Here is a 26,041-nt window from a genome sequence, read left to right as displayed (position 1 = left end):
CCATACAGAGTGAAAGATGTTTCACTAATATCGGGACCATTATAAGAATGTATTATCGCAAACAGCAGTGGAAAAAAATTATTTTCACTTTTGAAGTTGATCAAAAACAGGCTTTGGACCTCCAAGCTAAATGACAAACGATTTGGCGTCACTCAGTATTCAAAGTTATAATTTGTGACTACTAAGTTATGAAGATATTTTAAATGGCTTCATAGTATGAAATGTAGTCACAAATCAATCAGCCAGTGAGATTATATGAATCTTTCATTGTGACGCTAATTACTTAGGAAAGTTTTTTATTTGATTTAAATGTGGGTAAAATTGATTTGTGTGATACATATCTTTTTGTTATCTTACATTCGTCTAACAAGCATGTTCCCTTACACTTTATTTTTGAAATTGAAGTACTGATTTATGCACGGACATAAACCCAGAAAAAAAAGCAGTTTCCTCATAGTAATGTTAATATATTATGTTGAATACCTTAATTATTTGAATTTTTTCGCTATTTTAGTATCATTCGTTCAAGAATTTATAAATTGTAGAGCAATATTTTATGTAATTAATACTATACCTAAAAAGCTGCGTTATAGGTTTTTAATTCGACAACTGCTCTAAAACTCTATTTTCCCAGGTTGATTATAACAAACTTTCCTCTGCAAGGCTAGGGGCCCATAGACCTTAAATGTGGTCCTGCACACGGTGTTCGAAAATAAAAAACTTTCACGATGACATACAACATCAAGGACGAGAATGCGAAATGGACACAGGTGCTGTCCTGCATATCTCTAAACACTCAAAGTTTTAACCTCTCCGTACTGCGGAGATCGCCCTTCAGAATTGGCGGATCTCAATCACATATTGCTCAGCTATTCCCTTTACACCAATCAGCGGGCAACTAAGTGTAAATGGCAATCGTCAGACTGATAATTCCCGTACCTACAACTGTCACGAACCTTGCTCGGCAACCCAAAATCTATGTCTACATCCGAAAATACTTTCAAGAATTCGGGAGGACGACGGTTCAGTCCCGCGTCCGGCCATCCTGATTTAGGTTTTCCGTGATTTCCCTAAATCACTCCAGGCAAATGCCGGGATGGTTCCTCTGAAAGGGCACGGCCGACTTTCTTCCCCATCCTTCCCTCATCCGATGACACCGATGACCACGATGTCTGGTCTCCTTCCCCAAACCAACCAACCAACCAACCAACTTTCAAGAAATGGACATTCATCTCTGATGTCCAGGCTGATTCCTGAGGTACGCGCTAGCAACCGATAACAGAGGAAGAAACCGTCTACAGTCATAATGTTTTATTTGTTTATATTGTTAATCTCTAGCCCGATTAGACATTATTATTTCCCACGGTGAACCATATGACGCATACTAGAACTAGAGGAAAACACGATTGCAAACTAATAATATCCTCAGCGTAAGAATAAGAAAATTCATATGTTTGTGTTAATTGAAGTGATAACACGTAATTAAAAATAATGAGATGTGTCGAAAATTCATTGTAAATTTTACAAACAAATAGTTATTTGTAAATATATTAAACAAGAATGTAATTGGTAGTTAGAGGCCAAACAGAGTTTAAAAATTTCTTCTTTTACTCGGATTGTGTCATTATTTAACTTTTTCTTCAGTTCGATTGAGAACCACTTCCTTAGTTATATACTTATAAGGATATGGTGCGGATGCACACATATTACCCGAACTCTTACGAGAATTGGTAAGAATGTCTTCAACGAGTAATGAGTGTGTTCGGTAGGGACACTATGAATATAGTGTGTGGACATAGAAGGTGAAAATCTGGGTCTCGCGGGAGGCGTGTGCGAGATAGTCGCATTATCCTCTGTGCCCTCGGTGGCTCAGATGGATAGAGCGTCTGCCATGTAATCAGGAGACCCCGGGCTCGAGTCCCCGGACAGGGCACACATTTTCACCTGTCCCCGTTGATATATATCAACGCCCCTCAGCAGCTGAAGCTATTAATATATAATTCTAACTTCCTTAATTGTTCCATCTACCCACTAATCTTCAGCAATCTTCTGTAGTACCACATTTCAAAATCTTCTAGTCTCTTCTTGTCCGAACTACTTATTGTCCACATTTCACGCCTTTACAAAAAGTTTTAATTTTTAAATGTATATTCGGTGTTAACAAATTTCTCTTTTTGCGAAATGCTTTTGTGCTATCGCCGCGCTTGCTTTTTACATCCTCTCTCTTTCTGCCATCATCAGTTGTTTTACTATACCAAATAGGAATGCCTGTGTTATTAAGAAGTACGAAGCAATGTTCTTAAGGACATGGATACAGCGACTACAGCCGTCAATAAATACGGGTAACGTATTCACACTTGCAAATATGAACTGCCTTCGGCTGTATGTTGGAACGAAAGCAGAGAAAATTTGTGCCAGAGCACGATTCTGACCCGGATTTCCCTCTTTAGGCGAGCGGCCGCCGTAACTGCTTCGGCCATCCGAACACGTATTACGGCCACACCCGAGTTTTCGTACGTGACACATGGAAGACGACTTGTGGAAGTTTGGGTCTGGCCGCGATTTGTACTCGGATGTAATTAAGGCTACCGCTAGCGTAAATCTGGAAATCCGGGTTCGAGTTCAGGTCCAGCACAAATTTTCGTTATATCATTCCAATATACAACAGAAGTGCTTCAATTTGCAACTACGAATACATTTTATGTAGTTGATTCAATGCATAAATAGTACAACTCTTGTAATAGTTTTAGTATCTCGTTTACTAGTCTAATTCCGTCAACGTCATCTCGTTTGATTCAGCTACATTTCATTACCCTTGTTTTATTGTATTTTCGTAGACAGTCATTTTATAACCTATTTTCAAGACTTGTATACTCAAATGCTCTTCCAGTTCCTTTTTCGTCTGTGACAGAATCACATTGTCGTTGGCAAACCTCAAAACTTTATTTCTTCATCCTGAAGTTTAATTCCCTGTGTAAATTTTTCCTTTACTGTTTGCTCATTGCAAAGACCGAATAAGATTGGCGATAGTTCACAACTCTGTCTCATACTCTTATCTATTACTGTCTCTCTTTCATGTCCTTCGACCCTTATAGCTTCAGCCTGGTTTCTGCACGAATTGTAGATAATCTTTCGTTCACAGTCAGGGCCTCTCTGGGCCTCTGCAGTTGACGAGTTATTACACAACGCAATCAAATCATTTGATGATATATAGGTAATGAGTTAAAACGAGGAATGACGCAATTTGTGTGATCTCAGCCTCAATATACATATAATTTAAAAATCAAATGGTTCTGATCACTATGGGACTTAACATCTGTGGTCATCAGTCCCCTAGAACTTAGAACTACTTAAACCTAACTAACCTAAGGACATCACACACATCCATGCCCGAGGCAGGATTCGAACCTGCGACCGTAGCATATAATTTAAAAAATTGTACAAAAGTTGTCAGTGTGTTTCCTGAAGGCAGTATGCCTGTACTGTGTTATTTAAAGTCTTTTACAGAGGATTCTCCGTAACATTAAAACGAGACGGCGAACTATACATGTGCCCTTATCGTCGACTTGCAAGAGCTACGCTGTTAGAGTTACACGCGTCACCGTTTCCTCTCTTGCTTCGGGACGTCCTGCTCCAGTAGCTATGCAGAACGAAATTTTGTGTCGGTATTTAGCAGGCCATTTCTTGATACTGTAGAATACAGCTGCTTCCTCGTGAATTTCTGCTCCAAACAGTCGCTACACGCGCGTATAATTGCATTGTAATGGGGCATGTTCAATAAATAAATAATTAATAAGTAGTCACTCCACTACCACAACAGATTGAGTTCTTCCGTATTCCAGAGTCAACGTTTGCTGAGCGCCCTGTTTCCTATCAATGCCTGTTAGCGGTTAGGTGCGACAGCTCTGCCGGCCGAAGTGGCCGCGCGGTTCTGGCGCTGCAGTCTGGAACCGCGAGACCGCTACGGTCGCAGGTTCGAATCCTGCCTCGGGCATGGATGTGTGTGATGTCCTTAGGTTAGTTCGGTTTAACTAGTTCTAAGTTCTAGGGGACTAATGACCTCAGCAGTTGAGTCCCATAGTGCTCAGAGCCATTTGAACCATTTTGTGGCAGCTCTGCGCGCCCCCTCGGGCCTAGTAAGAAAAAATGGTTCAAAGGGCTCTGAGCACTATGGGACTTAACATCTGTGGTCATCATTCCCGTAGAACTTAGAACTGCTTAAACCTAACTAACCTAAGGACATCACACAACATCCAGTCATCACGAGGCAGAGAAAATCCCTGACCCCGCCGGGAACCGATCCCGGGAACCAGGGCGCGGGAAGCGAGAACGCTCCGCACGACCACGAGCTGCGGACTACCTAGTAAGAACGTGTATTTTTTTCCTGTGTTCACGTAAGAGTTATAGTGACTTGTTGAGTGGTTTATGCACGGAAAACCTCTGTAATGTTTCACGCAATTATAAACTACTGTTTGTTTTCTGTGTCTCTCGGGACTAAACCTAAGGCTTCAGATATAGTATTCTTACTCGTATAATGTGCAATTTTATTGTTCCGTTCGTTATCTCATATGTTCGTAAGTATTGTCACTCCATCTACACATGCCCTACAGTCTCACACATCCACAGTAGTCTCCGACAGCAAGCTATTTGAAAACATACCGCTCTATGCACTCACAGAACTACTGTAGATAGCCGGCCGCTGTGACCGAGCGGTTCTAGGCGCTTCATTCCGGAACCGCGCGACTGCCACGGTCGCAGGTTCGAATCCTGCCACGGGCGTGGATGTGTGTGATGTCCTTGGGTTAGTTAGGTTTAAGTAGTTCTAAGTTCTAGGGGACTGATGACCTCAGATGCAAAGTCCTATAATGCTCAGAGCCATTTGAACCATTTTAAACTACTGTAGATAACGGAAACCAGGTATACTTGGATCTCTGTGGTTTCTTTGACTTGGTTAGTTTGACTGCTCACACACCAAAAGTTTTACAGCTCTCTGCTGGCCCTCAGTTGGGTGTTTAGTATATACTGTTTGGTGGTAAAGTTCCATCAGCATACACTAAATAGTGAAAGGTAGTGACGATTATCTTGCGCAACAGTTGGCTAACCTGTTCCATTTATAATTGTATACGATAAAGTGTGTTAAAATCTGTTTGTGCAAAATCCACTGATATCATGTAAGTGAAAATCGGCCGATGTTTTCAACTAGATCATGAATGTTACTCCATTAATTCTCAAAACAGACAGCGGATTAGTTTTTTGTTCACATGTGCATATCTGCCACTATATTACTATCTTTCCTGGTTACTTTGACCACTAAGCATTGTTACCCTAAGATTACAGATATACCCTTTATTAAACACTGTTGATGTCAGTGACGGTGTGGAACTAAGGAGTACATACATTAACAATCTGTGTATAGATGAAGGCTGATTTGTAATTGTTAATGTGCATAGCTCTAAGAAAAACAAATGTCAGCCATATATCGCTCAAAGTGCAATCTGTTGTGGTTCTGGCAGTGTTTCAGTTATAACATATGATGTCAAATAGCTCCGGAAACGAGGAATCAGGTTTGTTTGCCCTCAAGTGCCAGATATTGTCTCTATAAATGAAGAACAAATAACGTTAATTTTAACTGCAATGGATGTTTGGAACGATGATTTAGGTCTGAGATGGATGAAATTAAAGGTATTATGCTCAACTAAATATGGAACTATGCGTATGGTACTCCAGCATAGTACCTTCCATTATTTGATAATTTTGATGATGGATCACACTCTTCACGTAGCGTACGAGCTATTTTTTTCTTTTATGAAACTTTATAAAGCACATCATAAAACTTTATATTAATGTTTCTATTTCTGCTTGTTTAAAGCTCCATTGTGTTTTTGAAATATTCACCACAAATGGAACGTTAGCTGACAGGTTTGCCGGAAGTACAGGCCAGTAAATGTATTCCCAAACGCAGGCTAACTTTCACCATCAACGTTGTTTTCCATTACTTCTTCTACATTTTAGTAAATGTACTAACTGAACTAATTACCATGTAACTCTTTCATACAATCCCCTATGTTCACTAATATAAAGATCACAGAAGTTAAAAAACAGTGGTGATAGTCAAATCTGAATCTAAAAATCGGACGAAATTCATCAGGTTTACGGTATATTGTTTACAGACAATGGTGGCAACTAATATTACCTTTGGTAGTTCCAGACTTTAAGAATTAATTCAAACAGAGCTGTGCAATTTACTCTTATTAACATTAATGAAGAACTTTCTAATTTTATTAATGAAGAAACATCAATTTTTTACTTTAAAACTAACATCAGCGGATAACAATTCATTACATGAGAGTGAATAAAAAGTTACTTTTGTGACACGGTTTCTCGAGTACTCATTTTGCTGTGAGCTGTTTGAACTCTGACTGATAACTGGTAAAAGCATATCACATAAGTTCACTTAAATATTCAATAGTACAGATTGGTGTTGCTTCAATAGGAGAGTGGTTTGATGCGTTCTCCACATTAGTCTACCCTATGCAAGTCTTTTCATCTCTTCAGAAGTGCTGCACCCGGTTGTCAAGCTTTGGTCGCCCTCTACAATCTCCCTCCCCCCCTCCCCCGCTCACCACCCACTCCTCACAGTTCCCTTAATTCCCAAATTGACTCTTCCCTGTGCTCCACGGTGCGTGCTATGAGGTAGTCCCTTCTTTTAGTCAAGTCAGACTGTGCTACTGCACAGACAAAGAAATCGCAGTACTTGGTACGAAGTGACTGACTGATTACTGGCAGCCATGAGCAGCGTTATCAAGGCGACGGAGTGGGTGCTCATCATTAACATTGCTAAGTGGGCAAGAGCCGCACTAGATACAGGCAACAGCGACCCTAGTTCAAATGGCTCTGAGCACTATGGGACTCAACTGCTGAGGTCATTAGTCCCCTAGAACTTAGAACTAGTTAAACCTAACTAACCTAAGGACATCACAAACATCCATGCCCGAGGCAGGATTCGAACCTGCGACCGTAGCGGTCTTGCGGTTCCAGACTGCAGCGCCTTTAACCGCACGGCCACTTCGGCCGGCAGCGACCCTAGTTGTGGCCACCCTTCTTGTTGCTTGTTAATACAGTGCACTATTATCATTGTGGCGTTGTGCGTTTGTATTCATGTGACGGAGTATGTTAATCAGATATCATTCACGCAATTAGCTTTGGCGCTCTTGGTTTCCCATCGCATTTTTTCGGCCTGTTTAGACTGCGCATGGGTAGTGGCATTCCACAGTGCGTCATTTCGAGAGACGTAGCGCAGTAGTAGGGCACTGGACTTGCATTCAGAAGCCCAGTGCCATCTGGCATGCAGATCTCCGCAATTTACCTAAATCGCTTGAGACTAAGTCTGGGAGAGTTTTTTTTTCTCTAAAGGACACAATCATTTCCTATTCTTACCCAGTTCGAATTTTGCACCATCTCTGAAGACCTTGTCATCGTAGGAGTGTTAAACTATGATCCTCCTTCCATACAAATGAATCTTCATCGCAACGTTCCACGTATTATACACGGACAGACAGCTTGCTTCAAACTGATCATGGTTAACGACAGAAGACACGATCAGTCGCTGTTGTCATTGCATCTACAGTAGCAGCAGAGGGAGAAAAGTATGCCTAGGAACAAGAATTGCTCGCTACGCAAGTGCCCGTATGTTTGAGAGAGAACGCGCATCGTGGGTATATATGGTAATGGTACCTGTGACTACCTACGATACTCTATTTAGCTGATGAGAGGAGGCAGTACGATGGGTATAAAGCATCTGAAAGATAAAACGGACCGCGCACAGCGAGGACAGAGTATTGCCCGGCGTGTTCTGAGCTTACACCCAATTTGAGCTCCGAGACTGACTCACCTTAAGTTCTGGGTTTCACTGGTAGAGCCGTTCAGCCAGGGAAGCTTTCTGTAAATGTGTTTAATCGCAGTATCTGGTACTGCCCGCTGTGTGAGACAGCTAATGGATTTCGCCATGTACCTGCCCAGAAACAGAAAAAAGATTGACTACAACTTCGGAAATCGTAAGAATTGGGAAGGCAGAAAACTTCACATGCCCTGTCCACACTGTACAAAGAGAGCATCCAAAATCTCGAGAAAAAGTGGTAAGACAGAGTGAGAAGAAGCTTTACTAACTTGTGCACGCTGACTAGCATAGTTTGATTGCTTAGCAGATGCCTGGTACATAGTTGGTCGAACGACTTTCCGACTTCATTTATCTGCTAATGTACACTGAATATCAGAAATACCAAGGAAACTTATTTGCTAGTCATCATTTGAGGCCAGTCCACGGCTATCAGTCAGATGTCCACCAAAGACGCCAGTTTAACTGCTACGAGTTGACCATTCAACTCAGATGTTAAAGGGACACTGTCTTCAATCCCCGTGGTTTAGCTGCTGCCCCCCGCATCGCATTACAGAAGTGACGAGCTGCAAGTATGTCACACTAATCGGAATAAATTCCTTTTCTACTTATGCAGCCACCTTAACTAGCTCCTTGCTAGTTGACTCCAGATGAAAGTGTCATTTATGAGACAATATCATGTTTCTGTGTGAAGCTCACATGTTATACATGTTACTCCATTGTGTTCATATAATAAATACTGGAATGCAGTTGTTAATTACTGCGTTTGAGGTTTCTTCCAACATATTTAGATATCACATTCATGAAGCAAGTTGCAGATTCCAAACTCATTATCGTACATTTGCGTATGAAGGCTAACGCCGAGCTGAAGCAAAATGTTATCAGGAAATGCATCTTATTTGGCGCCCATTGTGGGGCTAGGAAGTTCTCTTATTGTGTTAAACACGCATCAAAACATTTTTGCATCACTTCGGTTCCCAGAACTCCTGAAGATAGACGTTGACTGTGGATCTTGTATCACAGACGCAGTCACTTTGACTGTTCAGAGATGTCACTAAACCCGCCTAAAGACGTAAACAACCACGCAAGAGCAGCGCTTATTATTAAACGGAGGGGGTCCGACAGCCTATCAGTCATTCCACCAAGAAGGAGGTACACGACTCGTGTTGTCTGTAGTTCAACTATGCCTAGCTGCCGGCACCGTAGCTCAGCGTGTTCGGTCAGAGAGATGGTTGGCCTCTGTCATTTAAAAAAAAAAGAGAGAGAGAGAGAGACTGAGTAGAAGGATCAACAAACGAACTTTAACGGATGTCATGTAACGTCCGCAACAAGCAAACACAACGATCAACAACGAACAAATGGCAAAAAAAGACGATCGGTACCGCGGTTTGATCGCGTCCGCACTGTTCCTTTGTGCCAGGAAGGGCTTTGAACAAGTGAAGAGTCCAGGCGTCTCGGAGTGAACCAAAGCGATGTTGTTCGGTCATGGAGGAGATACAGATTGACAGTAACTGTCGATGACATGCCTCCCTCAGACCGCCCAAGGGCTACTACAGTGGATGACTGCCACCTATGGATTATGGCTCGGAGGATCCCTGACAGCAGCGTCGTGTTACGCCTGAAACTGTGCGCAATAGGCTGCATAATGCGCAACTTCACTCCCGACGTCCATGGCGATGTCCATCTTTGCAACCACGACGCCGTGCAGCGCTGTCCAGATGGGCCCAACAACATGCCGAATGGACTGCTCAGGATTGGCATCACGTTCTCTTCACCAATGAATGTGGCTTATGCCTTCAACCAGACAATAGTCGGAGACGTGTTTGGAGGCAACCTAGTCAGCCTGAACGCCTTAGACACACAGTCCAGCGAGTGCAGCAAGGCAGAGGTTCCCTGCTGTTTTGGGGTGGCATTATGTGGGGCCGACGTACGCCGCTGGTGGTCATGGAAGGCACCATAGCGGCTGTACGATACGTGAATGCCATCCTCCGACCGATAGTGCAACCATATCGGCAGCGTATTGGTGAGGCATTCATCTTTATGGACGACAATTCGCGCCCCCATCGTGCACATCTTGTGAAGGACTTCCTTCAGGATAACGACATCGCTCGACTAGAGTGGCCAGCATGTTTTGCAGACACGAACCCAATCGAACATCCCTAGGATAGATTGTAAAGGGCTGTATATGGGCTACGTGACCCGCCAACTCTGAGGGATGTACGCCCAATCGCGGTTGAGGAGTGGGACAGTCTGTACCAACAGTGCCTTCATGAACTTGTGGACAGTAGGCCACGACGAATACACGCATGCATCAATGCAAGAGGACGTGCTACTGGGAATTAGATGTATCGGTGTGTGCTGTAATCTGGACCACCACCTCTCGAGGTCTCGCTGTTTGGTGGTACAACATGCAATGCGTTGTTTTCATGAGCAATAAAAAGGGCAGAAATGATGATTATGTTTATCTCTATTCCAATTTTCTGTACAGGTTCCGGCACTCTCGGAACCGAGGTGATGCAAAACTTTTTTGACGTTTGTGTTTTGGCTCCCAATACATCCTATAAAATACATGATAGTTGTAATTGCAAGCTACAGCAGTAATTATTGTGAATAGAGAACAACAAATTGTATAGGTACATGGATGGAAATAAGCTGCACGTACAGCAAAAAAAACTATAAGAGTTGAGGGCTTTACAAAATGAAATGCTAGACTTTGACTGTTAGACTAGACTTTTACTGTTACGTTTGAGTTTAACGTACTTTTCAAGACTAGACAAAAGAAGATGGGTTTTATTTCGTAGTCAAAAGCAGGCACTTAATTTTATGTAAGATTTCTGATCGACGCATTTACAACATGACCAATAAAGAAAACATGCCAAATAGCGTTGTACTCTGTCGTTTCGAGAGGTACTTCGTGGAATTCGAGGTTTCGTCATGTTTTCTGTGACTATCTTCAGAGCAACTGACACTGTTCACGTTTCTGCGAAAAGCCGCCGAAGTGGCGGGAGCCTTGTCACTCTCATTTCTACTGAACGAATAAAAAAGCTTCAACATTAGCCATGCGCATTGAATGCCTGGAAGGAATTTGGTGGCGTGTTCTTAACGAGAAACAAAAGGTGGAGCGGTACTGACTGACAGGTCTAATGGATATTATCCCTTTTTGATGTTTCTTTTTTCTTTGGGAGCTGTTCGCCTTCCGAAGGAATCTGCGGCTAACGACTGGTCTCCCCGCCCCCCCCCCTCCCCCGCCCCCCCTTTCTCAGTACGCCAGGCGGTCTCTGTCTGTCTGTATCCCTCTGCCTCCGGAGCTCACTCCGCCTCCTCCTCCCCTGTTACATCTCTCTTTCTATCTCTTTCTCTCTCTCTGTCTATCTATCTATCTATCTATCTATCTATCTATCTCCATCTCCCTTTAATTCTTCCAGTTTCCTCTCTTCCTTCCCTCGATCCTTTCCGACCTTCGCTTGTTACGTGTTTCCATTTTAAATGCAGAACAGAATACCTTATATTCTGTCTAACTTGCGATGGAAAATAAAAACGGTGGAAAAAGGGAGGAGTAATGGAACAGGACCGCCAGGTGGGCTATAGTCTTCCTGATGCCGTACGCTCGTACTTTGGTCCTTGCTCGTATTCCTGAGACACTCTTGCAGATCTTCCATTCCCAGAAACAATGCCCACCATCTCCATTAGCTGTCTGCGCTTGGATTTCGTGAGATGGCGCAATTGCCTGCAAGCATTTACTGAACTGGCATCTGACATTCACCAATACCGACACAGTAGGGCAAAACTATACATTCAATTTGATATTTTCTGCGTTCCCTCTCGTCTATTGGGAATTGTCATACTTGTCAAAGGCAGTGCCGGTTATATCACTGCTCACTCAGTCATAAACCTTAAACGTGTTCCACTAAAACTTACCCTTTTTTCGCTTTGAAGAAATTTTGTGTCGTAGAGTAGAATACTTTCCTCTTATTGTAATATAAAAACATCTTAATATCATGAACTGTTGTAATGTAATCAGCCATTCCATGTGCCCATGCTGTTTAATGGTTATCAAGCAGTATAGAAGTACGAAGGGTTAATTAGGGGAAAAAGAAATTCCCTCAGCTTATTCTTCGTTTTATCACACCCTGATCGAGTGCGAGACTTCTAGCCTCATCACCAGATATACCTGACACATATAAATCGAATCTTTGTGTGATACCTTCATTTAGGACCATGTCTTACTGACATCAATTGACCTTCAATAAAATGCACTGTCAAACTAGGGACTCACAGTACCACTCATAAAATGATAGCCTCAGTGGCTGACACCAGAAGAAGCCAGCAGGGAAATACGTATTTACTGTTCGTCTGCAAAGCGCTGCTATGTGTTTATATTACGTCTTATATTATTCATTTGCTACATTAAGAACATATCACACCCCGGCAAGAACAGTGACACAGAAACGCTTTTTTTAAATTCATCTTAAGCATTGCTGGCAATAAATTCCATTATATTTTTCGGGCACCTTGGGGCAATTCACACCTATTTTTCAGTGACAAAACCAAAATTTTTCCGTTTTTCGACTAATGTCACTTTTCTTGCCTGGGTGCGATGTGAAGAATCAAATATGTCACAATGAAAAAACTTGTAATCTGAAGTTGACATATCTTTGATATGTTGGCCAAAATCATCAGTGTGTTGTGATATCGTCAATATTGAAACACAGCTGTGCTGTCTCTTTCTTCGTTGCACAGTGCATAATTCAGACACTAAACCCTCTTTGCTTGGTTGTTTCTTTTATCAGACTGTATTTGTGCAACTGAGGAATAAGCAGAATTCTTACAAAAAAGAAGCTCAAGAAGGTTTCAGTTCTGCATCATGCAGAAAGTTATCGATAAGCATTACTTATTTCGTTTTTGTATTTAGTTCTAATTCTTTAGAAAAGAAGTGTGAACTTACGTAAAGCGCGGAAGTTACCGCCGCTTGTGGCAGGGCGGTAAGCTTGCTGTGGCCCTCGGTGCCAAATACGTATATAACAGTAGTGTGCGTTTGAATTTCCGCGGGACTGTAGATACTGTAATAATGAATACCAGAATAGACAGTTCGTTTGAAGAGAACGGACGTCCGAAAAAAGGGCATTCTTAGACGTTGTACATCCATATGTAGGTTAAACGAACGTAAGTGTGAATAAATTATGGGTATGAAAAAAAAATTCAACTAATTGCCGAAAAAAGGAAACATAAATATTTACAGAGAAAGAAAGCAGTAGGTTTCCTGGGAATCAAATCAATAGGACGGGCAGATAAGCTGAAGCGAAATATCAGCAGGAAGAATGTGAAGGTGTCGAAAAGCAAGTGGCCCTCGGAAGGATGTCCTTGTCAAAATACACTGAGGTGCCGAAAGTCATAGGATCCCTCCCAATATCAAGTCGGACCTCCTTTTGCTCGGCGTATTGCAGTAACTGGGCATGGCATGAACTCAACTAGTCATTGGATGTCCCACGCAGAAATATTGATTCATGTTGCCTCTACAGCCATCCATAAATGTCAAAGTGTTGCCGATGCAGAATTTTGTGCATGAACTGACCTCTCAATTATGTCCCATGTATATTCGATGGGATTAAAGTCTGGCGATCTGGTTGTCCAAATCATTATATCAAACTGTCCAGATGTACTTCAAACAAATAGTGAATAGTTGTGGGCTGGTGACATGACGCATTGTCATCCATAAAATTTCCATCGTTGCTTGGGAACATGAAGTCCATGAATGGGTGCAAACTGTCCCCATGTAGCCGAACATAACCATTTCAAGTCAATATCGGTTCGTTTGCACCAGAGAACCCAGTACGTTCCACCTAAACACAGCCCACACTATTGTGGAGCCACAATCATCTTGCACAGTGCATTTTCGCAACCTGTGTCCATCGCTTCTTGGGGTGTGTGCCATACTCGAACCCTACCATCACTTCTTACCTACTGAAATTGGTACTCATTTGACGAGGCCACGGCTTTCCAGGCCTCTAGGATCCATCCGAGACGGTCACGAGCCCAGGAGAGGCGCTGCAGCGACATCGTGCTGCTAGCAAATACACTCGCGCCCGTCGTCCGCTGCCATAGCCCATTAACGCCAAATTTCGCCACACTGTCCTGGCGGACACGTCCGTCTTACGTCTCACATTGATTTCTGCGGTTATTTCACGCAAGGTATCTTGTCTGTTAGCACCGACAACTTTGCAAAAACCGTTGCTATCGGTCGTTAAGTGAAAGCCGTCGGCCACTGCGTTGTCCTTGGTGAGAGGTAATGCGTGAAATTTGGTGTTCTTGACACTGTATACTTCGAAATATTGGAATGCCTAATGATTTCCGAAATACACTACTGGCCATTAAAATTGCTACACCAAGAAGAAATGCAGATGATAAACGGGTATTCATTGGACAAATATATTAAACTAGAACTGACATGTGATTACATTTTCACGCAATTTGGGTGCATAGATCCTGAGAAATCAGTACCCAGAACAACCACCTCTGGCCGTAATAACGGCCTTGATACGCCAGGGCGTTGAGTCAAACATAGCTTCGATGGCGTGTACAGGTACAGCTGCCCATGCAGCTTCAACACGATACCACAGTTCATTAAGAGTAGTGACTGGCGTATTGTGACGAGCCAGTTGGTCGGCCACCATTGACCAGACGTTTTAAATTGGTGAGAGATCTGGGGAATGTGCTGGCCAGGGCAGCAGTCGAACATTTTCTGTATCCAGAAAGGCCGGTACAGAACCTGCAACATGCGGTCGTGCATTATCCTGCTGAAATGTAGGGTTTCGCAGGGATCGAATGAAGGATAGAGCCACGGGTCGTAACACATCTGAAATGTCCACTGTTCAAAGTGCTGTCAATGCGAATAAGAAGTGACCGAGACGTGTAACCGATGGGACCCCATACCATCACGCCGGGTGATACGCCAGTATGGCGATGACGAATACACGCTTCCAATGTGCGTTCACCGCGATGTCGCCAAACACGGATGCGACCATCATGATGCTGTGAGCAGAACCTGGATTCATCCGAAAAAATGACATTTTGCCATTCGTGCACCCAGGTTCGTCGTTGAGTACTCCATCGCAGGCGCTCCTGCCTGTGATGCATCGTCAAGGGTATCCGCGGTCATGGTCTCCCAGTTGATAGTCCATGCTGCTGCAAACGTCGTCGAACTGTTCGTGCAGATGGTTGTTGTCTTGCAAACGTCCCCATCTGTTGACTCAGAGATCAAGACGTGGCTGCGCGATCCATTACAGCCATGCGGATAAGATGCCTGTCATCTCGACTGCTAGTGATACGAGGCCGTTGGGATCCAGCACGGCGTTCCGTATTACCCTCCTGAACCCACCGATTCCATATGCTGCTAACAGTCATTGGATCTCGACCAACGCGAGCAGAAATGTCACGATACGATAAACCGCAATCGCGATAAGCTGCACTCTGACCTTTATCAAACTCGGAAACGTGATGGTACACATTTCTCCTCCTTACACGAGGCATCACAACGTTTCACCAGACGACGGCGGCCAACTGCTGTTTGTGTATGAGAAATCGGTTGGAAACTTTCCTCATGTCAGCACGTTGTAGGTGTCGCCACCGGCGCCAACCTTGTGTGAATGCTCTGCAAAAGCTACTCATTTGCATATCACAGCATCTTCTTCCTGTCGGTTAAATTTCGCGTCTGTAGCACGTCATCTTCGTGGTGTAGCAATTTTAATGACCAGTGGTGTAGACTGTGTCACGTGTCTGGCTCCAACTTCCATTCCGCGTTCAAAGTCTGTTAATTCCCGTCGTGACCAAATTACAGCTCCGCTAATGCACTGTGTACGCATATTACCGCCACCTGACTTTTGTGATTTCTGTGTAATTTTGAGATAACACAACACCTGTATATGTGCATCTCATTATTCCACGACTTCCGTAATTTCAATGTGATTTTGAGATAATACAACATATAATAGGGGATACAGTATGCATTGCATGTTCCACCTTTCTTCAGACTGATGCTGCACGCATAAGGTTCTATGTGTGGCAGGGCGAGAGGCGTGTTGTGCTTGTGATTATGATATTGTTTGTCGAGGGAGACGCAGCTGCTTCAACTGCCTCCTGACTGCCCCGGGTGCGGCCAGAGTCTGGATGTAATGTACCTGTGGCGGAGGCTGTGAGTCAGGGTGTCAGGCACTTCAGCACCGCTGTCCCGGCAGGTCAGTGCTCTCGCGGGCGCTGATTACGCAGGCCCCGGCCGCGAGCGGAGTGCGTCGGCGCAGCCGCAGGAGCCGCGCCAACAGGTGCCGGCGGGCCGCAAAAAGAAGCGCGTTGCGCCCCCTGCGCTGGCCGCCTCGTTATCGGCGGCGCTGCCGGGCTGGCGGCGCAGTCGCGCGCCGCTTCTTGCGCCGGCCGCCGCGGCCAGGTGCGCCGCGCGCCTGTCAGCCGGCAATTTACTTTAATGGACGTCCGCACTGCGGGCGCAAGAAAACAAACGTCCCGCCTTATCTCCGCCGACACCATCCGGCCTCGCTTGTTCGCGAGCGCGCTCGTTACGCGCCGTCTCGTCCCGAGCGGCCGCCATTTTCTTGCTGGAGGCCCTTCTCCGATTGTCCGGTGTCGTCCCGTCTTCCTAGGAATGCAGCTCACACGAAAGGTGACAGTGTGGGGCTCGGGAGGGGGTTAAGAGCAGGAGGGCTAGCGAGCCCTTGCTCCCTCGTAGGTTACCTGCACCATCTGATCAAAAGAAACCAGTATGTGATGAGGATTTGACCACTATACAGGGTTATTACAAATGATTGAAGCGATGTCACAGCTCTACAATAACTTTATTATTTGAGATATTTTCACAATGCTTTGCACACACATACAAAAACTCAAAAAGTTTTTTTAGGCATTCACAAATGTTCGATATGTGCCCCTTTAGTGATTCGGCAGACATCAAGCCGATAATCAAGTTCCTCCCACACTCGGCGCAGCATGTCCCCATCAATGAGTTCGAAAGCATCGTTGATGCGAGCTCGCAGTTCTGGCACGTTTCTTGGTAGAGGAGGTTTAAACACTGAATCTTTCACATAACCCCACAGAAAGAAATCGCACGGGGTTAAGTCGCGAGAGCGTGGAGACCATGACATGAATTGCTGATCATGATCTCTACCACGTCCGATCCATCGGTTTTCCAATCTCCTGTTTAAGAAATGCCGAACATCATGATGGAAGTGCGGTGGAGCACCACCCTGTTGAAAGATGAAGTCGGCGCTGTCGGTCTCCAGTTGTGGCATGCACCAATTTTCCAGCATGTCCAGATACACGTGTCCTGTAACGTTTTCTTCGCAGAAGAAAAAGGGGCCGTAAACTTTAAACCGTGAGGCATCTAGAAGCTTTAAACTGCGCATACCATCGCCGAATGGAGTTAGCAGTTGGTGGATCTTTGTTGAACTTCGTCCTGAAGTGTCGTTGCACCGTTATGACTGACTGATGTGAGTGCATTTCAAGCACGACATACTCTTTCTCGGCTCCTGTCGCCATTTTGTCTCACTGCGCTCTCGAGCGCTCTGGCGGCAGAAACCTGAAGTGCGGCTTCAGCCGAACAAAACTTTGAGTTTTTCTACGTATCTGTAGTGTGTCGTGACCATATGTCAATGAATGGAGCTACAGTGAATTTATGAAATCGCTTCAATCATTTGTAATAGCCCTGTATATACAGGGTGGTCCATTGACAGTGACCGGGCCAAATATCGCACGAAATAAGTATCAAACGAAAAAACTACAAAGAACGAAACTGGTATAGCTTGAAGGGGGAAACCACACGGCGCTACGGTTGGCCCGCTAGATGGCGCTGCCATAGGTCAAACGGATATCAAACGCGTTTTTTTTAAATAGGAACCCCCAATTTTTATTACATATTCGTGTAGTACGTAAACAAATATGAATGTTTTAGTTGGACCACTTTTTTCGCTTTTTGATAGATGGCGATGTAATAGTCACAAACGTATAAGTACGTTGTATCAAGTAACATTCTGCCAATGGGGACGGTATTTCCTTCGTGATACATTACCCGTGTTAAAATGGACCGTTTACCAATTACGAAAAAGGTCGATATCGTGTTGATGTGTGGCTATTTTGATCAAAATGCCCAACGGGCGTGTGCTATGTATGCTTCTCGGTATCCTGGACGACATCATCCAAGTGCCCGGACCGTTCGCCGGATAGTTACGTTATTTAAGGAAACAGGAAGTGTTCAGCCACATGTGAAACGTCAACCATGACCTGCAACAAATGATGACACCCAAGTAGGTGATTTAGCTGCTGTCGCGGCTAATCCGCAATCAGTAGCAGACAAATTGCGGGAGAATCGGGAATCGCAAAAACGTCGGTGTTGAGAATGCGACATGAACATCGATTGCACCCATACCATATTTCTGTGCACCAGGAATTGCATGGCGACGACTTTGAACGTCGTGTACAATTCTGCCACTGGGCACAAGAGAAATTACGGGACGATGACAGATTTTTGCACGCGTTCTATTTTGCGACGAAGCGTCATTCACCAACAGCCGGCATAATATGGACTATTGGGCTACGGAAAATCCACGATGGCTGCGACAAGTGGAACGTCAGCGATCTTGGAGGGTTAATGTGCGGTGCGGCGTTATGGGGGGAAGCATAACGGCCCCCCATGTTATCGATGGCAATCTAAATAGTGCAATGTATGCTGATTTGATATCCGTTTCACGTATGGCAGCGCCATCTAGCAGACCAACCCTAGCGCCATCTGGTTTCCCCCTTCATGCTAGACAGGTTTCGCTCTTTGTAGTTTTTTCGTTTGATGCGTATTTCGTGAGATATTTGGGCCGGTCACGATCAGTGGACCACCCTGTATATCACGATAGTCGGATCTGCTAGTATAAGAAGAGGCAGGGAGTATTTTGTTGTCGATAAGGAAGCACTAACAGCAGAATGCATCTGCCAGGAGGGTGAAACGACTTAGAACGTCGACTAGTCATTGGATGTCACACCAGTAACAAGACCATCAGGGGCATTTCAGCGCATCTAAAGCTCCTAAAGACTACTGGTGGTGATGTAATTTTGAAATGGGAAGGCGAAGAACCAAACACAGCTACACTAAGACCACGTACTGAGGGACAGACACCGTCCAACACTGCTGCGAGTGGTTGTAAAAAATAGCATTAAATCAGCGGAAGAAATCACTCGTGAGTTCCAAAGTACCATCAACAGTCCAGCTAGCACAGTAACTGTGCGTAGGGAGTTATAAAGAAGCCACATATCTCTGTAGTCACCCTAAGCGTCGCTTGAGCGACGCCTGTGAAGAGTGGGTTACTGGAAAAGTGTGATTATGAATGATGAATCACGATAAAGCCTGTCATAATCCAATGGAACGATCTGGGTTTGGTGAGTGCCTGGGAAACATTACCTGCCATCACGTGTATGCCAGCTTTATACAGGATGGTTCTAAAGTCACTATACATTTCAGTGATACAGTAACGGAATATTTGTTTCGTGCAGGTGCTACGACAGAATCCTAACCAAAGAAGAACGAATCGCTGTTGTTTCTGCTCGTCTTCGACGAATGACGTATGAACAGTTGCGTCGATTCCGGAAAACAGTCCCCACCAGGCTTGCTGTCAAGACCCTAGTCAATAAATTCCAGCGTACTGGTAGTGTTGCAGATGAAGAACGTCCAGGGAGGCCGGCCATAACGCCAGACACCGTGCAAAGTGTGCAGGATGCGATTACACGTAGCCCTTCCGCATCTACCAGGAGGCTTAGTAGGGGGGAGCTTGGTATTCCTCAAACCACTGTACGGAGAGTTCTTCGTTACAAGCTGCACAAACGTTTGTGCCATATCCGGGTCGTACATAAGCTTGAAGCGGAGGACTATGTAGCCAGACAAGCTGTGTGTCATGACGTGCTACAAGCTATGGAAAATGATAATTTGATGCAAAATGTCTGGACAGACGAACAACCAAGTGTGCTGCAGGTGTGGCAACGGGACACAGCAAAAGTGAATGTGTGGTTAGGGATAGCGATGTCAACAGTGTACGGGCCCTTCTTCTTCGCAGAGCAAACCGTTACTGGAACCACATACCTAGATATGTTGGAACAGTTTTTGGAGCCCCAGTTGATATCTGATGGGATTATCGATACTGTTGTTTTTCAACAGGATGGTGCACCACCCCATTTTGCCCTCGTTGTTCGGTATTATCTGAATCAATCATTTCCCGGCAGATGGATTGGTCGTGCCTCTCCACGGATGTGGGCACCCCACTCTCCTGACTTGACACCCTTAGACTTTTTTGCATGGGGATTTATCAAGTCTAAGATATACCAGGTGAAGATCCGCTGCACAGAACACTTAACACAGCGGATTCGAGCCGCAGCTGCTGAGATTACACCAGATATGCTTGGGCAGGTTTTTCGGTCTACAGTGGAGCGCTGCGGGGTGTGCATAGACATGCAAGGTGGTCACATTGAAATATACTGAAATTATGTCCTATTGTTACATAAGTTTCAGTGCCATTACATATTGGTTAATAAAATTTGTTTAAGTACAAAATGTATAGTGACTTTAGCATCACCCTGTACTGTAGAGGATGTGGCGTTTCTGCGTGGGGGTGTTTTTTGTGGTTATGCTGTAATCGACTTATTGCACTTACAAAAACGCTAAATACGGTAGGATCTGAACACATTTTACAGCATCCTGTACTCCGTTCATTAGAGATACAGTTCGGTGACGATGACTGTATCATCGTGACAGTGCACATTGTAGCAAAGCACCACAGGGAGGCAATGATAACATTGCTAAAATGTACTTGCTTGCCCAGAGACTCGACCTTAAACTCACAGAACACTCTGGAATGAGATAGAAATCGATTTAGATCCAAACCCGAGCGTCCAACATCACTGCCTTCTCTGATTTCAACTCCTCAGGGAGAATGGGCTGCCATTCCGCCACAGACGTTCAGAGACCTGTTTTTGAAAGTGTCTCGAGGAGAGTTAATTTTGTGGACTGGCAAGACAGCCAATCCACGAGGACGGGAGGCCGAAGGGCACGCGTTTAAGCTCACGCAGGATGGCGTGAGGTCTGGAACAGGTCAGGGATATGAAACTAGCAAAAATAGTACGTATCTGTTGGAATACTTAACTTTAATCCATAATTGGTGAACATCGGTCTGACGGTACATGCATCACAAGATAAATAGTAAATGATAATGGCGCCTTGCTAGGTCGTAGCAAATGACGTAGCTGAAGGCTATGCTAACTACCGTCTCGGCAAATGAGAGCGTAATTTGTCAGTGAACCATCGCTAGCAAAGTCGGCTGTACAACTGGGGCGACTGCTAGGACGTCTCTCTAGACCTGCCGTGTGGCGGCGCTCGGTCTGCAATCACTGATAGTGGCGACACGCGGGTCCGACGTATACTACCGGACCGCGGCCGATTTAAAGGCTACCACCTAGCAAGTGTGGTGTCTGGCGGTGACACCACAGTTAAACCTGTCATAGATGCGAAGGACGGAGACACCGCGTATAATGTCCAGATACTCTTGGCCAGATAGTGTATACATCTATGCACCGCAAGCCACCTAACGTTGCATGGCATAGGGCATTTCTTAAACCAGTGTCATCTTCTCCCTTCTTTGCTACATTCGCAAATTGTTTCTGGAAGAACGATTTATGATAAACTTTCTTATTAGCCCTACTGCCTCTAATTCTTTCATCGTCTTCATTTCGCAAGACATACGTCAGGGAGTAATATGATTCTCAATTCCTCGAATTTCAACAGTAACGTTCTCCGTCATACACCACGCCTCTTTTCTAGTAACTGCACGTGGAGTTCGTTGAGCATCTCAGTAACCACCTCGCAGTCCCAGAACAAAATGTGCCGCTCTTCGTTGGGTCTCAATCTCTTCTGTTAAAACTATTTCTTAAGGGTCCTGGCGTGGGAGCAATACTCAAGAATCGGACAAACCAGCGCCCTGTAACCAACTTCCGTGGTGGATGAGTTACACTTCCTTGAAGTTCCAGTGATTCTCAGCCTGGTGTCTGCTTTTCCTACACTTTGTTTAATCTGGTAAGTCCATTTTAGAAGCCTCCGGACGGGTAGTGCTACGTATTTTACTGTTCTTACACTTCCCAGGGATGTTTCACAAACAACATAATCTATCAATAATGGATCTCTCCGCCTGTTCGCGGTCAATATGTTACATTTGTTGGCGTTCACAGTCAACTTCCAGCCCCTGCACCAATCAGTGATCCTCTGCAGGTCTTTCAACATTTCTTTTCCTCGAAGTCCTCCATAAATAAATTGGCCACCAAGGGAGTCAAGGGACTACCCATGGCGACATCGTCAGTCTATTTAAAAAATTCGTTATCGAATAAAATCCATGTCGACGACAGTACATGTCTGAACAAAGCTGAAATCTTTTTATTAGCAAAAGACGCCGGAATCTGTTATCTTTCACTGAAATGACAGAAGTGTTGATATCGTGTCGGACATCCTTTTGTCCTGTGTAGTGCAGCAGACCAACGCGTCATGGACTCAACAAGTCGTTGCAAGTCCTCTGCAGAAATACTGGGTCATGCTGCCACTATAGCCGTCCATAATTTCGAAAGTGTTGCCAATGCAGGATTTTGTGCACGAAATGACCTTTCGATTATGTCCCATAAATGTTCGATGGTATTTATGTCGAGTGATCTGGGTGGCCGCATCTTCACTCGAATTGTCCAGAATGTTCTTGAAACCAATTGCTAACAACTGTGTTCCAGTGATATGGCACATTGTCACAGGAACACGAAGTCCAGGAATGGTTGCAAATGGTCTCCAAGTAGCCATAAAATAGACATTTACAGTTTGACCACAGAAAACAATCCATCCCATGTAAACACAGCCCACGCCATTATGGAGCCACCACCATCTTGCACCATGCCTTGTTGACAATTTGGATCCATGGTTTCGTTAGTCTGCGCCACACTTGAGTCCTACCACCAGCGCTTACCAACTGACATCGTAACTCATTTGACTATTTCACGGTGTTCCCGTCGTCTAGGGTAGAAGTGATATGGTCACGAGGCCAGGAGCGGTGTTGCAGGTGATGTAGTGCTGTTAAAGGCACCCGCGTTGGTTGTCTGCTGCCACAGCCCATTAACACATATTTCACCACACTGTTCTAATGGATACATTCGTCGGACGCCCACATTGATTTCTGTGGTTATTTCACACAGTACTGCTTGTCTGTTACAGCCGCAACTCTACACAAACGCCACAACTCTCGGTCGTTAAGTGAGGACCGTCAGCCACTGCGTTGCCCTTGGTGAGAGGTAATGCCTGAAGTCTGGTATTCTTGGCGCACTCTTGACAATGTGGATCTCGGGATATTGAGTTCCTTAACGATTTTTGGAATGGAATGTCCCATGCGTCTAGATCCAACTACCATTCTGCATTGAAAGTCTTTTAATTCCCATCATGTGGCAATAATCATATTGGATGCCTTTTCATCTGGATGACCTCAGTACAAGTGACAGCTTCGCTAATGCAGTGCCCTTTTACACCTTGTGCACGCGATATTACCATCATCTGTATGTTTGCACATCGCTATCCCATGATTTTTGTCAACTCAGTATAAAGCACACTATTTTGGAGGTATGTCGACAACATGTTTGTACTGTGGCCCATGGTGAAGGTAAGTTACAAGATGTTTTAACCATCTGAAACCCATCCATGCACAAGTCCAGTTAACAATGCAAACTGAAAAGGAAAGATGCCCTCCGTTTTTTGATCTTTTGGTTGGGCGCAAATATAATGTTACCTTGGGACATACAGATTTATATTTAAGCACAAATAGGTGCCACCTACCTTCCAGATGAGTGTTTTCAGAACTTTAATGCAAGAGCACACATCATTTCTGACGAGAGAAGTCTACAGGATGAGCTCGTACACTTGAAGAGAGATTTTTAAGCTGTCAGGTATTCTCTGCAGCACACACATAAGGCACTGCGAATGAAACCAAAGGAGGGCATAAGCATATTAAAGAAGACACAGAAAAATTTAAATCCATAGCTTTCCTGCTGTATGTGGGAAGGGTATTGTCAAAAATAAAACTGATCCTTAGCCAGGACAAAGTAAAACTGATTTTTCGTCCTCCAACAAAGACAGCAGCGCTCTTGGATTCCGCTGAAGATGATTTGATGCTCTAGAAAGCTGGGATTACCATGATCCCGTGCGAATGTGGCCTCTCATACACTGGACAAACGTAATATCCAGGTACGCCCACATCTTGCGGCCAAATAAATCGGCTTTAGTAGAACACTGTATTGATACTGGGTGCTATAAATTATGCAAAAACATCTAAATTTTAGCGTTTACATCATTCGTCGGAGACTTGGTGGTGAAAGAGGCAACTGAAATTCGCTTGGCGACAAATTAATACAGATAGCTGTGGTCAGTCATGGAGTCTGGTGCTTTCTGTATTAACTCACAAAGACGTCGTGTCAGTGCAGTCAGAGAGATACGTCGACGTCCCAGCGTGGATTGACTGTGCAGCTGCAGATATCATTCACGTACATTGTACTTCTTTGCCACCGATCAACGTCTCTGCCGACTGTGTGTCTGTGGCTGCAACACAGTGGCGCTGTCCACGATTTTAAAAGGACGAAGCAACTGTTGCCTTTCTGCTCATCCTGAAGATGGCTGAACGATATACAGCCGAAATTTTAGATTGGCCTGAATTTATGCAGCTGCATACCCAAAATGTAATGGAATAGTCACTGAGGCGCGAAAATGGAAGATGCACACTATATATTGCAAACAGTGGAAGGAATGTACAGAAGACCTACGAAAGAAAACAAACTTGAAGACACTTTTATGGAAAGCGAAGAGGAAATACCGCTAAATGGTTCAAATGGCTCTGAGCACTATGGGACTCAACTTCTGAGGTCATTAGTCCCCTAGAACTTAGAACTAGTTAAACCTAACTAACCTACGGACATCACAAACATCCATGCCCGAGGCAGGATTCGAACCTGCGACCGTAACGGTCTCGCGGTTCCAGACTGCAGCGCCTTTAACCGCACGGCCACTTCGGCCGGCGAAATACCGCTAGATGGAGAAGATATGGGACTAAAGACGTGTGTTGCTATGGACTGGAAGAGGTTGTTTTCTGACTGTCTAAAATAGTAAAGACAGATGAAGGCTAAGTTCGCCACTTGTAACATCACTGACAGGACCGACTGCGGAGAAGAGTGGAACGTCTGAATCAGTCTCAGACGGTTCTGCGACCGTGTAGACTGTAGATTCTTTGACCTGCGTCATAAGTGGGAGAAGTATCGGGATCCGTATAATAAGTCAGTGGCCCATTACATAATGGTGGCGGCTACATGGGTAGTGGTTGTATGGGAGAGTGGGGAGGGGGGGAGGACTGGGCGGTTTTTAGATTGAAAAGTTCAGACAGGGCTTCAGTCCTATAAGTTGCGGGTCAAACACAAGTTGAGGGTAGACCTAGGGAACATCGAGACTATAGTTGGAAACTGCCGTAGCTTTCTTGGGAGAGAACCACAGATCCAAGCGCTAATAGAAAATAATGAAGCTGAATTCATTATAGGTAATGAAAGATGGTTAAAGCTAGACATAATTTCGGCCGAAGCCTTTATCAAGGTTCAAAAATGGTTCAAATGGCTCTGAGCACTATGGGACTCAAAATCTTAGGTCTCTTAGGTCATAAGTCCCCTAGAACTTAGAACTACTTAAACCTAACTAACCTAAGGACATCACACACACCCATGCCCGAGGCAGGATTCGAACCTGCGACCGTAGCAGTCCCGCGGTTCCGGACTGCAGTGCCAGAACCGCTAGACCACCGCGGCCGGCTCTTTATCAAGGACCCAACGGTTTTCAGAAAGGGAAGATTAAATTTAGTTGATGGTGGCGTTGATTGTTGCTGACAGAAGTAGTTTATCTTGTAGCGAAACAGAAGCAAATAGTTGCTGTGAGTTACTATGGATAGTGGTTACACCTACAACCAGAATAAGTTAATAATTGAATCCTTTTACCAACCCCACAACTCAGATGATATAATTGCTGCAGGGCTCAAAGGAAAATGTGAGTCTCATTTCGAATAG

The 26,041-nt window shown here is 44.6% G+C and overlaps 1 protein-coding gene across 1 annotated transcript in view; it reads left to right on the top strand.

Annotated features, from left to right (window-relative positions):
• The window catches only part of LOC126474794 (peroxisomal leader peptide-processing protease-like), a 787,868-nt gene that overhangs the window by 522,849 nt on the left and 238,978 nt on the right, over positions 1-26,041 (top strand). The gene's annotated exons all lie outside the window — the stretch shown is intronic.

The sequence above is a fragment of the Schistocerca serialis genome, chromosome 4 (genome assembly GCF_023864345.2).
Source record: "Schistocerca serialis cubense isolate TAMUIC-IGC-003099 chromosome 4, iqSchSeri2.2, whole genome shotgun sequence".
NCBI classification, from domain to species: Eukaryota; Metazoa; Arthropoda; class Insecta; order Orthoptera; family Acrididae; genus Schistocerca; species Schistocerca serialis.
Note: the sequence above shows the minus strand (reverse complement) of the source record. Positions and strands in the feature narration are given on the sequence as shown.